General features: G+C 39.0%; 1 non-coding gene across 1 annotated transcript; it reads left to right on the top strand.

Annotated features, from left to right (window-relative positions):
• The first annotated feature begins 14,402 nt into the window (after positions 1-14,402).
• LOC130959111 (small nucleolar RNA R71) lies at positions 14,403-14,510 on the top strand. The gene has a single exon (XR_009078206.1). It is a non-coding gene; the product is annotated as a small nucleolar RNA R71 (small nucleolar RNA).
• The last annotated feature ends 1,328 nt before the right edge of the window (positions 14,511-15,838 follow it).

Below are 15,838 nucleotides of genomic sequence, written 5' to 3'. Positions count from 1 at the left end.
CACAGGGACTTAGTCAACCAAATATGAACAACAACAACTACAATCAGTTCAAACCCTATTAAGAATCGAGAAATTATATTCACATAATGCTTACCTCGCCAAGGGTTTTTTGTTGGACGAAGCCAACTTAACGACCCAGGAAGTTTTCCGGCAACCTCTCTCAAGCTACCAGCGCCGGACGTCGCAGGAAGGCCTTCCAAGGGTTTCGCACAATCGTTTCACACAAACGTTACACTCTGGGGTCCTATTCTCAGGCAAAGCGTGGCTTGGGAAAGGAAAATTTTCTTTCGCGGGAAGTAATACCAACCATCAAGGGCATTTTCGTATTAAAAATTTATTTTGGTGGCAAAGGACGATTTTAAAACAAACCGGAACCTCAGGGACCTTTTTGAAGCGAAAAAAAGCCGAGGGACGAAATAAATTTTTGGCCCCAACGTTAGGGACCAAAATCATACTTAACCCTAACTTTTACTACAAAACTTTAATTAAGCTAAACTTTGGTTTGGAGACTCCTAACTTATCTAGCAACAAGTGTGTCTTGGATGCAACCCAATTGCTATTCAATTCTAAGAGTTACAAGCATTGGAAGTTGATGCATAACTTGCCGAAAACTGATTCTTTCTAACTTTGACCACCAATTTTCAAAAACTCACAACCCCCAATCCTTAACTCCAAAAATTATGAAGTTTTAGAGCAAAAAACCAAGTTAATCAAATTTTAAAACAAAATTGGTTTTGCTTCAGAACTCAACTCGTAGGAGTCGCAGCAAGACAAACATGTTGTTGCCCTGTTCGAACTTTTCTACAGCAGGACAGATTCAATGACCTGACTTTAAAAATTTGCCAGAAATTGTATATTTAACGAAAAAGCCTCAAAATTTCCAGTCCAGCTCCATCTATTCCCAAGTTTAACCCAAACTTAGTCCCACGTAATTTTGATCATCATAGAATTAATTATAACTTTTCAAAGTTTCTAACTTCGTTTAAAAGTAATCCAGAAAATCAGGTTTTCAACAAAAAGTTTAATATTTCATGATTCAACCTTCAATACCTCTCAAAATTAATTTCAAAACAATCACCCACCAAGTTCACCACCATTACAATATATCCAATAACTAGCTCAACAGCAATCAACCAATATAATCCATCAAGATTCAACATCATCAGCAATCACTCATCAACAATTCATAATTCAGACATGACCAACCAATTGCACAAAATCAACAAGCTAAATCGAATTCGCAGCCACAACTCAACATCCATATAATCAATCAATTACTCACAATAATTAAACCTATTTGCAGCTATTCAATAAACTTTGTAAGCATTCTTAAATTAAAATCGTTTAAATTAAATCCTGTACCTCGATGTCGTATTAATAACACTACGAGGACAGTGCCAGCAACATTAACCAGAATAACAGCGACATCAGTAGTTTCGGGCAAGGATGGCGATACTGAACAGATATAATAATGATTTGCAGCTAGGAAAAATCAATAAAATTATGCAGATTATCATCAAGGCAGCAGCAAACAAAATAGCAACACAGAATATAATTCAATTCTACGAGGGGAAGACAGAATAGAACAACAATAGCAACCTAGACAGTAAGGGTTTTCAGCGATTCCAATGGCAATACCCATAGTGGCAGAGGCTTTGGCATCTCCGACAGCAAGAGAACAATTAGGTTCATCTCCAATGGCAGCGGCAGTAACTAACCCCGGTGGCAGCGATGCTGGACAAAAATGGCAGAGGAGCGACGCTCACTCTCTTCGAGCCTCGTTCATGTCTCCCTCTGGACTTTTTTCACTACGACGTCAGCACCTTCAATCGATGACGGCGGCTCCGACCACTCTAGCGGCGAGGGCGACGGTCCCTCTCATCTCTATCACGAGCTTTCCTCAGTCACGCTTGTCTCTCTCTCACTCTACTGCGAACCTCTCTCTTTCCCTCGTGCTCGATGGCGACGGCGACGGCGGCGAGGTCCCCAGTCGGCGCCATTCCTTCCTCCTCCCTCGCTTCTCCTTCTTCTTCTCCTCCATTTTCCCCTCCTCCGTTTTCCCCTGCTCCATTCCGTTTCCTTTCTTTTTCCTCTGAGCGTGCGTGTGTGTATTTTAAAAAGGAACGAAATTAGGAATTAGGGTAAACTGGTTTATTGAGGTAAAAGGATAAAATATATATGATTAATATAATAATTTTATAAAATATTTATGATCAAATAACAATTTAAAATTTAAATATAATACTGTAAAAATTAATTTTAAAATACATATAATTTTATTTATCAATTTATCAATAAGTTTAAATAATTATTTTTAATTTAAATTATAAAATAAACATATTAATCACATCCTATAAAATACAATTTAAATCTAAAATATTAATTATCTAATTAAATCATGACCTTTCATTATTTTTTTATCATCGAGACTTTAATTTTAATTTATATAAAATAATTTATTATAAAAAAATTGTACATAAATATTAATTGTTTTAAACTTAAAGTATTTATAAAAATCAATTTAATCATTTCTAACAAATTAATCTTTAAGAGCTCAATTTATCAATCATAATATAAATTTTTTAAATTAAATTATATAATACTTCTAATATTGAATTTTAATTTCAAATAACCAATTATAAAAGTTTACACAAGAATATTAATTAACTTAACTACTAATATTCATAAAACTAATTTAATTACTCTTAATAGATTAATTTATAAAATAGAGAGTTTAAATTAATAATAAATTATAACTTATTCATAATAAAAGTCACTTAAATTAAAATATACAACTCTTTTCTTATTTTTTAATTACTAAAGGAGGGAAAATACCATAGCTCTGTGTTTTGTTCTATAGGAAATTTCTCAAACATTTGTTCAAGGATAAAAAATATGTTAAATTTTAAAGTGAGAAGAAAATAAAAATTAATATTTATTATAAATTTATTTTAAATTTATTTTCTTTATAAATAATATTTGTTATTTATTTGTAATAATAATTTTTGAGTCTTTATAGAGAACTATTTTTATATGTATCTTTTAATTTGTATAATTATTTAAATTTAAATATTAACAAATTATTGCTTAATAAAAAATTATTGTAATGGTTATAAAACTGTTCTTTAAAATAGTCAAAGAGAACGGTTTTCTTTTATTGTTATAACTTAATAAAAAATTAAACTTCAACAGCAACACTATAAAAATAGTTGTCTAAAATCATCTAAGAGAACAATTTTAAAGTGTACAAACTTTGGCAACGGTTTCTAAGCGTATCTTTTATATAATTATTTAAACAACACTAAAAAACCGTTGCTTAAAAATAAATTCTAGTAACGGTTATAAAATCATTCTTTAAAATAGTAAAAAAGAACGGTTTTTTTGTTGCTATAAAATAATAAAAACTGAACTTCAATAGTAACACTATAAAAAATCATTGTCTAAAATCATCTAAGAGAATGGCTTTAAAGAGTTGCAGATTTTGGCGTTGCTACAACCTATATTTGTTGTAGTGTATTTCTAATTATTTTTGAAATTACCAATGCATAAGACACAAAGGGTAAAATTGATATCTAATTTATACATGTGTGTCTTGTACATTATTACCAAACATATTATAAAATTTATGTATTTATATGTCTATGTATCTTTGTGTATTCATGTATATGTCTATGTGTCTCAAAGACATTAACCAAACGTAGCCTTAAGTTTTTAGAAAACTAATGAATGGTAGTTGTATAATCACCTCAGTTGCTATTGGCATGTCTTGTGACTTTGGGCCTCCTGAGGTGCAGTTGACGCTGGATTCGGACATGCAGTTGAGCTAAGGAATTTCATCTTCGACAATACCTTTGTGGAGCAGTAGAGATCGGAGACCCATACTTTCCAATTTTCACCCTTCGTGGGGAAAGGTGACCATCACACTATAGGATGTGGCATACCATCTTGGGTTGTGCATAGATGGTGACCCGATAGGTGGGTTACGAATTTGCTTGGTGATAGGCCTCCACCCAGCTCAAGGACAGGAAGCAAAATTTTGGACCGAAGATGACCTGGCTCAGGAACAGGATGACCAATATTCCACCAGGGGATGATGCAGCTACTCTCCGTTAGTATGCCAGATATTATATACTGATGTTGATAGGGGGATACTTGTTTACAAACAAGTCAGCCAACCTTATCCCCCTTAGATGGCTATCGCTTCTGGTGGACTTTGATACTTGTAGACGGTTATCCTGAAACTTTGCGATGCTGGTGTATACGTATCATTTGTTGTGTAGTGCTGCCCAGCTTGATACGACAGACATTGCCGGGTGCTTGCCATTAGTCATGTCTTGGATCTACCACAGACTTCTGACTTTCTATCTTGTCGGATTCGATGTTCTCAGATTTTCTCTTGCGTCGAGGTAATTATTTAATATTACTATTTCTTATTATAATAATATGAATGAGCAATATTAGAAAGTTACCGTAATTTTTTTATTATTAGATTGGCCGGACTTGGACAGCAGACTTGGGATACCCATCATGACAGAGGCCTTAGATTGAGGCTAGGCTGGATGCGCCCACTTTTGATGAGGTACGAGTTTTAGTATTTCTTCCTATGTTATACATAAATTACTCTTCTAGTGCTAAATATAGTATTATGCGTGTTTCCAGTTTCAGTGGACACCATACAATGATCCCCAGCTACATTAGATGACACCTGATTGGATTAAGATCACCGGAGAGATTCGGACATAGAGATCAGTCCTCCCATTGGTGTGCTTTCATTTTGTGGAGTTCAATCATGTAGACAGGGTAAAGAGATAGCTCGGTGGTCAACAACATTGGCTAGAAGACCCAGTTAATGTGGATGAGTTCTTGTTCAGGATCACCCAGGTGAGGATGTGTGGTGGCCTGAGAGACACAGTGCTTGGTATGATATGTGGAGGGAGCATGGCCACCAGCACATGATTATCACTATTGAGGGTATCCCAGATCCTCAGCCCACACAGGACTACTGGTTGTGGTAGCAGGGAGCCTGTACTGTTCGTTTCCTCTCCCGAGATGAGGTATTAGATGATTCGAGGGTTACAACCCTTCCACTAGATATTACCCGGTAGCCCCGGGTCAACGGAATGTGTTAGACCTTCCACCGGATGCTCTAAATCGCAAGCAACTAGCTAGGAGACATGTGATAAAGGATATATGTAGGCCATCCTAAAAAGCCCGGGCTCATAGAGGGTTGCTAACACAGTAGGATATGGATTTGTCTGATTAGAAGGCAAAGTATGCACGGCAAGAGAATATCCCGAAGGGCCCTCTGGTTACTATCCTTTAGGATCCCCCATCACCCAGGTTCTTTGCTGGGCATGAGGCAGATATTGCTAGGAATTTCATGCCAGGTTCATCCTCAGGTGCACAGAAGCATGATACATCATTCACAGTAGGACAGCAGGATGACAATGCTGATGTGACATATCAGATTGACTTTGAGGAGTTGTATGGCCTCATGCGTGCGCTGACAGATAATATGGACGACCTCGCAGAGGGATATCGTGGTAGAAGAGATTCGGTGGTCTATTAGGGAGGACATCATTCGACATCTGGGACACCCACGCATGGATCTGTGCACATGGTGAGTACTCTCATTCAGCAACAGCAGCAGACTCCAGCACAATGAGACTATACACAGAGATTCTCAACATATGATGTTACACAGGTAGGACCAGTATATCTACCTGTTTCATCTATAGTCGTGTACCAGCTAATTCTGTCACCTCTTCCACCTCCAGGTTATCAGTATTTTCCACAATTGGGATATTAGTCATTCTCCCATCCCTCACATTCCTCTCAGCCTCACAGCCCCAGCCTGTCATTCGTCCTCGGCCCAACCAACCTCTGTGAGTGACACGCCCACCTGCATGTGGGATGAAACACTGGCTTGATCACTATCTTGGACTCGATAGTGCTATGTATAGTTCTCTATATCATGTACTTGTTTAGGATTTATTTTTGTCGAACTTATAGACTTTATAACTCTTGTTACTTTATGAATTATGTTGTACTTGTTTATGTTTGCTATGTATGTATGTATATATGTATGTATGTATGTATGTTATGTTATGTTATTTATCCGAATTTTATATTTGAAAAAGTTTAACTTAACAAGAACATGAGAACAACACAATTTATTCAATTAAGTAAATATTTAGATCCATATGTTAAAATTATATAAACTTTGTGAAATTGACATGAAGCAACACAATCACAACCTTTAAAAGTACTATATCACTGATCCAATATTGGAGTTCTAGGACATCCTTGCCTCGTATGACCTTCTTAACAACAAAGACCGCACATCTTCTCAGATCTCTCAACATCCATCTCAACCTGACCTTTCTTATTGGATGATAATGATGAACCTTCCTTTTCCCTATATTGGCAAGAAAATTTTGTAGTGACCAAATATATCATAGATACTCTAGATGAGGTTGAGAAAGCTTTCGTGAACATGTTGCAAGAGTGCTGGGGCCGAGCTACTCATTTGGACACAAAAAGGTCCTTAGGAGAGCCCAGTCAACTCCGGTCTAAGTTAGGTAGTTTTTTCCGATCTCTAGCTTTTATAACTTCACAAGTTACATTTGGCTGTTCTAATGTGTTTTCTTTTGCAGACACTATGGCTTTTAAGACTTCGTCTATGAAGTATCTTCATCAAACTAAGAAGATGGTTGTAGGTTGGAGCCTTTAGTGTCAAGAGGCCGGGGGTGCCTCCTCCCGACCTTCTCCAAGGAAGACGGGTTCTGACGCTGCTACTCAAAGAAAGCTTATTCCTACTCCTTCTGTTCGCCTGATTCCCTCCGACCCACCTATGGAGAGTTCGGGTACCCTGTCGTCCCCGTCGCCTTCAGGTCCTCCTCCCAAGAAATAAAAGACTACGAGGGAGTTGCGTATTAATGACAAGGATTTTGACAGATTTTCTTGGAGCGAGAAGAATACCTTGCCCTATAGCCAGATAGTCATGGATGATGTGGCTATTCAAAATCACCTCTACCATATGGCTATTCAAAATCACCTCTACCGTATGGCAGGGGTAAGTACTACCCTGGCTAAAAAGATGAAAAAGACCCTAATTGGTGCCACCTAGGCCTTTTTGAATTCTGCCTGAGCGAAGGTGGAGAGATTGAAGGGTTTAGAGTAGGGGTTAGAGGAGGAGAACACCGGGTTGAAGTCCGACTTGGAGAAGGCTCGTGCCCGAGCAGTAAAGGTAGAAAAAATGAAGAAGAAAGCTAAGAAAAGTTACTCTCGGACTTATAGAGAGTTGATCGATGTTAAGATCTGCCCGGGAGGAGCATGCCGACCTCTAGGAGCACGTGCTCGGAGGGAATGGGCAAGTTGTTTGAGAATTTGAAAGCTCAAGTTCAAGTTTTTACCGCCGACTTAGATCTTTCCCTATTTAGCATGGATAACATAGTCGTTGATTAGAAGATCGTACCGACTCCTGATGAGGATGAGGGGCCTCCTCTCAACCTGAAGACTTCATCTCCTCAGCCTGGCCAAACTTCAGAGGTCCAGCCCGAGGTTCAGCCCAAGGTCGTCGTCGTGGAGGCCTCTCCTTCACCTTCCACTGCTATCCCGGTAGTGCCAGTTTCCGTGCTTCCTCCGACTTCCCCTGTTAGAGGAAAGGATGCCGCCACGGGCGAGGATCTCAACCCGCTTATTGGTGAGAAACCATAAGTTCTCTTTTGTTTTTGTTTTGGATATGTGGAAGTGCTTGGCTTGTGGGTCTTATGAAACTTAACTTTTTTTTGTAATAGTTAGTCGTTTCTTGAACACTTTATGTTTTGTTTTAGTTGCTTCTAACAACTTTTAATAAAGTAGTGTTTCAAGTTATCCTTTTATATCTCAAAGAACCTTTCTACTTTTAAAATGAAGCTAGGTTTTTTAGAAGTTGAATGTAGCTTGCTTGATTTTTAAATCTTAGCAACTTTAAGTTATGAGTTTCCTTTCATAGTCCTGACTTCAAGTAGTCGGTCTTTATTAAGTTACTTTTATAGCTTGTTTTTGTCCGACCTTCTTTGAAGTCCCTTATCACGAGTTGTTTGTATAACTTCTTACATTAACTTGTACCTCGTTGCTTCATATTGCCGACCATTTTTACGTTGGGCAATGATTTTTGCACTTTGTCAAACTTAAATTAATACGTTTTAGATAGGAAACTTTTGAGAAACGAGATAGGAATTTGTATTGATAGTCAAGAAGTTCCTTTACAAACCTATGCACTAGGGGCTTCGGTACCCCTAGCCCTTGTGCTAGTGCCTCGTTAAAAAACCCTTGAAATCAGAAAAAAGAGTACACCCAAGCACGAGGTTTGCTATCTAACTATAGTTTTTTTTAGGTTACACGTGTGTTAAGATTTCGGGAGCTTCCACCCTTAGAGGTTAGACATTTTGTAGTAACCTTTGCCTAATACCTCGATTATTTTGTAAGGTCTCTTCCAATTAGCAGCCAGCTTTCTTTTTCCTGATTTCTGTATAGTCCTATTGTGTTGAATTATAATTTTGTAAGACTCAATAATTCATAATATTAAAATTATAATTTTTTTAGGATAGGATTAACATTATAATATTATTCACTTGTTATACCAATTTTTGGAACATTCCAATAATTAGGTTTGGGTCTTTTGATTTTTTTGTTTTGAAAAAATTGATTATTTTACTTTTTACAATATGACAAACAACGGAAGAAGGCCCGTGCTCAGAAAGGTCCATTTACAGCTTATCCATGCCATCCTGTTACGGAACTCCTTGCCAACCACATCAACATGGTCTGAGTGGCTCAATTAAAGCCAACCATTTACAAGCTCCTTCTGTAGCACATAAAACCTGCAAGGCTGTAATATCCCTGTATAGATTTATCTCTTTACCTTATAATTGACTAATCAAATATTAAATTATAATTCATATTGCATCTCACCTAATCCCCCGTATCTTATCCCCCTAATTTATAATTTTTTATCTGCGTAGTAAGTTAGATTTGAGGTATGACTCGTCCAGTTCAGAGATTAATTTCTCTTTCACTTGAAGTAGAAGAGGTATATGTCGGCTTCAAGAGAAACAGCAGTGGTGGACACTTGCAAAGACACTCCGACACTCAAGTTAGTAGGAGTAGAAGATGAGTATAATGTTACTCAGGGTGAGTAGCATTCCTTTTACATAGTTAAAATTTGATATTTACAGAGTGTAATCCTCAGCAGAGAGGTTGAGATATTTGCCTATGATTTTTTGGTAACCACCTTAATTTGTTTCTGAGTGGGTTGTTATTAGCGAGATTCTCTCTAACGGAAGATAAGCCACACCCAGCATTATCATGAGAATCAAGATTATGAAAATTGGACCAGACCAGCCGGTCCAACCAGATTAACCGAGAACTGACCACCCAGCCGGTCTAGTCCATCTCCAAAACCGCCCTACAAAAAATCGGTAAAAAATCGATCGAACCGGTGGTTAACCGCTGAATCGGCTGGGTTTTTGCAAGGACCGATTTTCCTAAAATCCACCAAACGGCGTTGTTTTGATGGTGAGAAAAAAAGAAAAGAAAAGCTAAAGCTGATAACACCCCACCCCACCTCTCTCTCTCTCTCTCTCTCTCTCTCTCTCTCTCTCTCTCTCTCTCTCTCTCTCTCTCTCTCTCTTTCTCTTTAACATTGGTGCGCGAAATTGTGAACAATACTTTTTTCACAACTCAAATAATCCCCGGTAATGGCTCCAAGAACTTGGTGGCTCAATACCATGGCATTACACAACTTCGCACAACTAACCAGCAAGTGCACTGGGTCGTCCAAGTAATAAACCTTACGTGAGTAAGGGTCGATCCCTCGGAGATTGTTAGTATTGAAGCAAGCTATGGTCATCTTGTAAATCTTAGTCAGGCAAACTCAAATATATATGATGATGAACGAAAATAACATAGAAAATAAGGATAGAGATACTTATGTATATCATTGGTGTAAGAGCTTCAGACAAGTGTATGAAGATGCCTTCCCTTCCGTCTCTCTGCTTTCCTAATGTCTTCATCCAATCCTTCTTACTCCTTTCCATGGCAAGCTCGTGTAAGGTTTCACTGTTGTCAGCAGCTACCTCCCATCTTGAACATAGCTATTTATTGAGTCTTGGCTGTGGCCCAAAGCACTCTGTCTTCCAGTATTACCACCGGATACATACATGCCACAGACACATAATTGGGTGAACCTTTTCAGATTGTGACTCAGCTTTGCTAAAGTCCCCAATTAGAGGTGTCCAGGGTTCTTAAGCACACTCTTATTTGCCTTGGATCACAACTTTATTTCTTTCTTTTTTTTTTTCGAAATTTTTTTTTTTTTTGCTTTTTCTTGCTTCAAGAATCATTTTTATGATTTTTCAGATCCTCAGTAACATGTCTCCTTTTTCATCATTCTTTCAAGAGCCAACATTCATGAACCACAAATTCAAAAGACATATGCACTGTTCAAGCATACATTCAGAGAACAAAAGTGTTGCCACCACATCAAAATAATTAAACTATTATAAAATTCAGAATTCATGCAATTCTTTCCTTTTCAATTAAGCACGTTTTTATTCAAGAAAGGTGATGGATTCATAGGACATTCATAACTTTAAGGCATAGACACTAAGACACTAATGATCACAAGACACAAACATGGACAGACATAAAGCATAAAAATCAAAAAACATAAGAATAAAGAACAAGGAAATCAAGGAATGGGTCCACCTCAGTGATGGCGGCTCTTCCTTGCTTTTGAAGGTCCTATGGAGTGCTTGAGCTCCTCAATGTCTCTTCCTTGCCTTTGTTGCTCCTCTCTTATGATTCTTTGTTCTTCTCTAATTTCATGGAGGAGAATGGAGTGTTCTTGGTGCTCCACCCTTAGTTGTCCCATATTGGAACTCAACTCTCCTAGGGAGGTGTTTAGTTGCCCCCAATAGTCTTGTGGAGGAAAATTCATCCCTTGAGGAATCTCAGGGATCTCATGATGAGTGGGATCTCTTGTGTACTCCATCCTTTTCTTAGTGATGGGCTTGTCCTCATCAATGGTGATGTCTCCCTCTATGTCAACTCCCACTGAATAACAGAGGTGACAAATGAGGTGAGGAAAGGCTAACCTTGCCAAGGTAGAGGTCTTGTCCGCCACCCTATAGAGTTCTTGGGCTATAACCTCATGAACCTCTATTTCTTCTCCAATCATGATGCTATGGATCATGATAGCCCGGTCTATGGTAACTTCGGACCGGTTGCTAGTGGGAATGATTGAGCGTTGTATGAACTCTAACCATCCTCTAGCCACGGGTTTGAGGTCATGCCTTCTCAATTGGACCGGCTTTCCTCTTGAATCTTGCTTCCATTGTGCGCCCTCTTCACATATGACTGTGAGGACTTGGTCCAACCTTTGATCAAAGTTGACCCTTCTAGTGTAAGGATGCTCATCTCCTTGCATCATAGGCAAGTTGAACGCCACCCTCACACTTTCCGGACTAAAATCTAAGTATTTCCCCCGAACCATAGTAAGATAATTCTTTGGATCCAGGTTCACACTTTGGTCATGGTTCTTGGTGATCCATGCATTGGCATAGAACTCTTGAACCATCAAGATTCTGACTTGTTGAATGGGGTTGGTAAGTACTTCCCAACCTCTTCTTCGGATCTCATGGCGGATCTCCGGATATTCACCCTTTTTGAGTGAAAAGGGGACTTCGGGGATCACCTTCTTCAAGGCCACAACTTCATAGAAGTGGACTTGATGCACCCTTGAGAGGAATCTATCCATCTCCCATGACTCGGAGGTGGAAGCCTTTGCCTTCCCTTTCCTCTTTCTAGAGGTTTCTCCGGCCTTGGATGCCATAAATGGTTATGGAAAAACGAAAAAGCAACGCTTTCACCACACCAAACTTAAAATGTTTGCTCGTCCTCGAGCAAAAGAAGAAAGAAGAGAGTAGAAGAAGAAGAAATGAGGAAGAGGGAGATGGTGGTGTATTCGGCCAAGGAGGGGGAGAAGTGGTGTTTAGGTAGTGGGAAATGAAGGGGTAAAGAGGGGTTTATATAGGAAAGAGGGGGATGAGGGTTCGGCCATTTGAGGGTGGGTTTGGGAGGTAAAGTGGTTTGAATTTGAAGGGTGAGGTTGGTGGGGTTTTATGAAGGATGGATGTGAGTGGTGAAGAGAAAGATGGGATTTGATAGGTGAGGGGTTTTTGGGGAAGAGGTGTTGAGGTGATTGGTGAATGGGGGAAGAAGAGAGAGAGTGATGGTAGGGTCCTGTGGGGTCCACAGATCCTGTAGTGTCAAGGAAAAGGCATCCTTGCACCAAATGGCATCAAAATCCACGTTTTGAGCCTTTTCTGGCGTTAAACGCCGGGCTGGTGCCCATTCCTGGCGTTTAACGCCAGGTTTTTGCCCTTTACTGGCGTTTAACGCCAGTCTGGTGCCCCTTTCTGGCGTTAAACGCCCAGAAGGGTGCCAGACTGGGCGTTAAACGCCCAACTGCTAGGCTGACTGGCGTTTGAACGCCAGCAGCATCTTCCTCCAGGGTGTGCTGTTTTTCTTCCTGTTTTTCATTTTGTTTTTGCTTTTTTCATTGTTTTTGTGACTTCTTATGATCATCAACCTACAAAAAAGATAAAATAACAAAAGAAAATAGTTAACCATAAAACATTGGGTTGCCTCCCAACAAGCGCTTCTTTACTGTCATTAGCTTGACAGAGGACTCTCATGGAGCCTCAGAGATGCTCAGAACCGTGTTGGAACTTCCCAACACCAAACTTAGAGTTTGATTGTGGCCTCCCAACACCAAACTTAGAGTCTGACTGTGGGGGCTCTGTTTGGCTCTGTTTTGAGAGAAGCTCTTCATGCTTCTTCTCCATGATGACAGAGGGATATCCTTGGGCCTTAAACACCAAGGATTCTTCATTCACTTGAATGATCAACTCTCCTCTATCAACATCAATCACAGCCTTTGCTGTGGCTAGGAAGGGTCTGCCAAGGATGATGGATTCATCCATGCACTTCCCAGTCTCTAGGACTATGAAATCAGTAGGAATGTAATGGTCTTCAACCTTAACCAGAACATCCTCTACAAGTCCATAGGCTTGTTTTCTTGAGTTGTCTGCCATCTCTAGTGAGATTTTTGCAGCTTGCACCTCAAAGATCCCTAATTTCTCCATTACAGAGAGGGGCATGAGGTTTACACTTGACCCCAAGTCACACAAGGCCTTCTTGAAGGTCATGGTGCCTATGGTACAAGGTATAGAAAACTTCCCAGGATCTTGCCTCTTTTGAGGCAATTGCTGCCTAGACAAGTTATCCAGTTCTTTGGTGAGCAAAGGGGGTTCATCCTCCCAAGTCTCATTTCCAAATAACCTGTCATTTAGCTTCATGATTGCTCCAAGGTATTTAGAAACTTGCTCTTCAGTGACATACTCATCCTCTTCAGAGGAAGAATACTCATCAGAGCTCATGAAAGGCAGTAGTAAGTCCAAGGGAATCTCTATGGTCTCAGTTTGAGCCTCAGATTCCCAAGGTTCCTCATTGGGGAACTCATTGGAGGCCAGTGGACGTCCAGTAAGGCCTTCCTCAGTGGCGTTCACTGCCTCTTCTTCTTCCCAGAATTCGGCCATATTTATGGCTTTGCACTCTCCTTTTGGATTCTCTTCAGTGTTACTTGGGAGAGTGCTTGGGGGAAGTTCAGTAATTTTCTTGCTCAGCTGACCCACTTGTCCTTCCAAATTCCTAATGGAGGATCTAGTTTCAGTCATGAAACTTTGAGTGGTTTTGATTAGATCAGAGACCATGGTTGCTAAGTCAGAGGTATTTTGCTTAGAGCTCTCTGTCTGTTGCTGAGAAGATGATGGAAAAGGTTTACCATTGTTAAACCTGTTTCTTCCACCATTATTATTGAAACCTTGTTGAGGTCTCTCTTGATTCTTCCATGAGAGATTTGGGTGATTTCTCCATGAAGAATTATAGGTGTTACCATAGGGTTCTCCCAGGTAATTTACCTCTTCCACTGAAGGGTTCTCAGGATCATAAGCTTCTTCCTCAGATGAAGCATCCTTAGTACTGTTTGGTGCATTTTGCATTCCAGACAGACTTTGAGAAATCAGATTGACTTGTTGAGTCAATATTTTATTCTGAGCCAAAATGGCATTTAGAGTGTCAATCTCAAGAACTCCTTTCTTCTGACTAGTCCCATTGTTCACAGGATTCCTTTCAGAAGTGTACATGAATTGGTTATTTGCAACCATTTCAATCAATTCTTGAGCTTCTACAGGCGTCTTCTTCAGATGAAGAGATCCTCCAGCAGAGCTATCCAAAGACATCATGGATAGTTCAGAGAGACCATCATAGAAAATACCTATGATGCTCCATTCAGAAAGCATGTCTGAGGGACATCTTCTGATTAATTGTTTGTATCTTTCCCAAGCTTCATAGAGGGATTCTCCATCCTTCTGTCTGAAGGTTTGGACTTCCACTCTAAGCTTACTCCATCTTTGTGGTGGAAAGAACTTTGCCAAGAAGGCATTGACTAGCTTTTCCCAAGAGTCCAGGCTTTCTTTAGGTTGAGAGTCCAACCATATTCTAGCTCTGTCTCTCACAGCAAAAGGGAATAGCATCAGTCTATAGACCTCAGGTTTAACCCCATTAGTCTTGACTGTGTCACAGATTTGCAAGAACTCAGCTAAAAACTGATGAGGATCTTCCATTGGAAGTCCATGAAACTTGCAATTCTGTTGCATTAGAGAAACTAATTGAGGCTTAAGCTCAAAGTTGTTTGCTCCAATGGCAGGGATAGAGATGCTTCTCCCATAGAAATCAGGAGTAGGTGCAGTAAAGTCACCCAGCACCTTCTTTGCATTGTTTGCATTATTGTTGTTTTCGGCTGCCATGTCTTCTTCTTCTTTGAAGAATTCGGTCAGGTCCTCCAAAGAGAGTTGTGCTTTGGCTTCTCTTAGTTTTCTCTTCAAGGTCCTTTCGGATTCAGGGTCAGCTTCAACAAGAATGCCTTTGTCTCTGCTCCTGCTCATATGAAAGAGAAGAGAACAAGAAAATGTGGAATCCTCTATGTCAAAGTATAGAGATTCCTTGAGGTGTCAGAGGAAAAGAGAAATAGAAAGAAGAAGGAGAAGGAGAATTCGAACTTTACTTAGATAAGGTTCGAATTGTGCATTAAGAAGGAGTGGTACTCCATAAATAGAAGGATGTGGGAAGGAGGGAAGAGAATTTTCGAAAATTAATTAAAATATTTTGAAAACATTTTTGAAAATTTGATGGATAATTTTCAAAAATTAAAAGTGAAAAAGAAATCAAGTGATTTTTGAAAAAGATTTTGAAATTAGAAATTAAAAAGATTTGATTGAAAACTATTTTGAAAAAGATGTGGTTAAAAAGATTTAATTGAAAAGTTATGGTTTTAAAAAAGATGTGATTGAGAAGATATGATTTGAAAACAATTTTAAAAGATATGATTTGAAAACAATTTGAAAAGATATGACTTTAAAAATTAATGACTTGCCTAACAAGAAAAGATATGATTCAAACATAAAACCTTTCTCAACAGAAAAGGCAACAATTTTTGAGATGTTCAATCAAATCATTAATTGTTAGTAAGTATCTTTTAAAAAGGAAAGAAATTGATTTTGAAAACATTTGATTGAAAAGATTTGATTTGAAAAAGATTTGATTTTGAAAAACTAAAAAAAATTGATTTGAAAACAAAATCTTCCCCCTAGCACCATCCTGGCGTTAAACGCCCAGAATGGTATACATTCTGGCGTTTAACGCCCAAAATGCTACCTTTTTGGGCGTTAAA

Source organism: Arachis stenosperma, chromosome 10, assembly GCF_014773155.1.
Source record: "Arachis stenosperma cultivar V10309 chromosome 10, arast.V10309.gnm1.PFL2, whole genome shotgun sequence".
NCBI classification, from domain to species: domain Eukaryota; kingdom Viridiplantae; phylum Streptophyta; class Magnoliopsida; order Fabales; family Fabaceae; genus Arachis; species Arachis stenosperma.
This window is presented reverse-complemented; position numbering and strand designations above follow the sequence as displayed.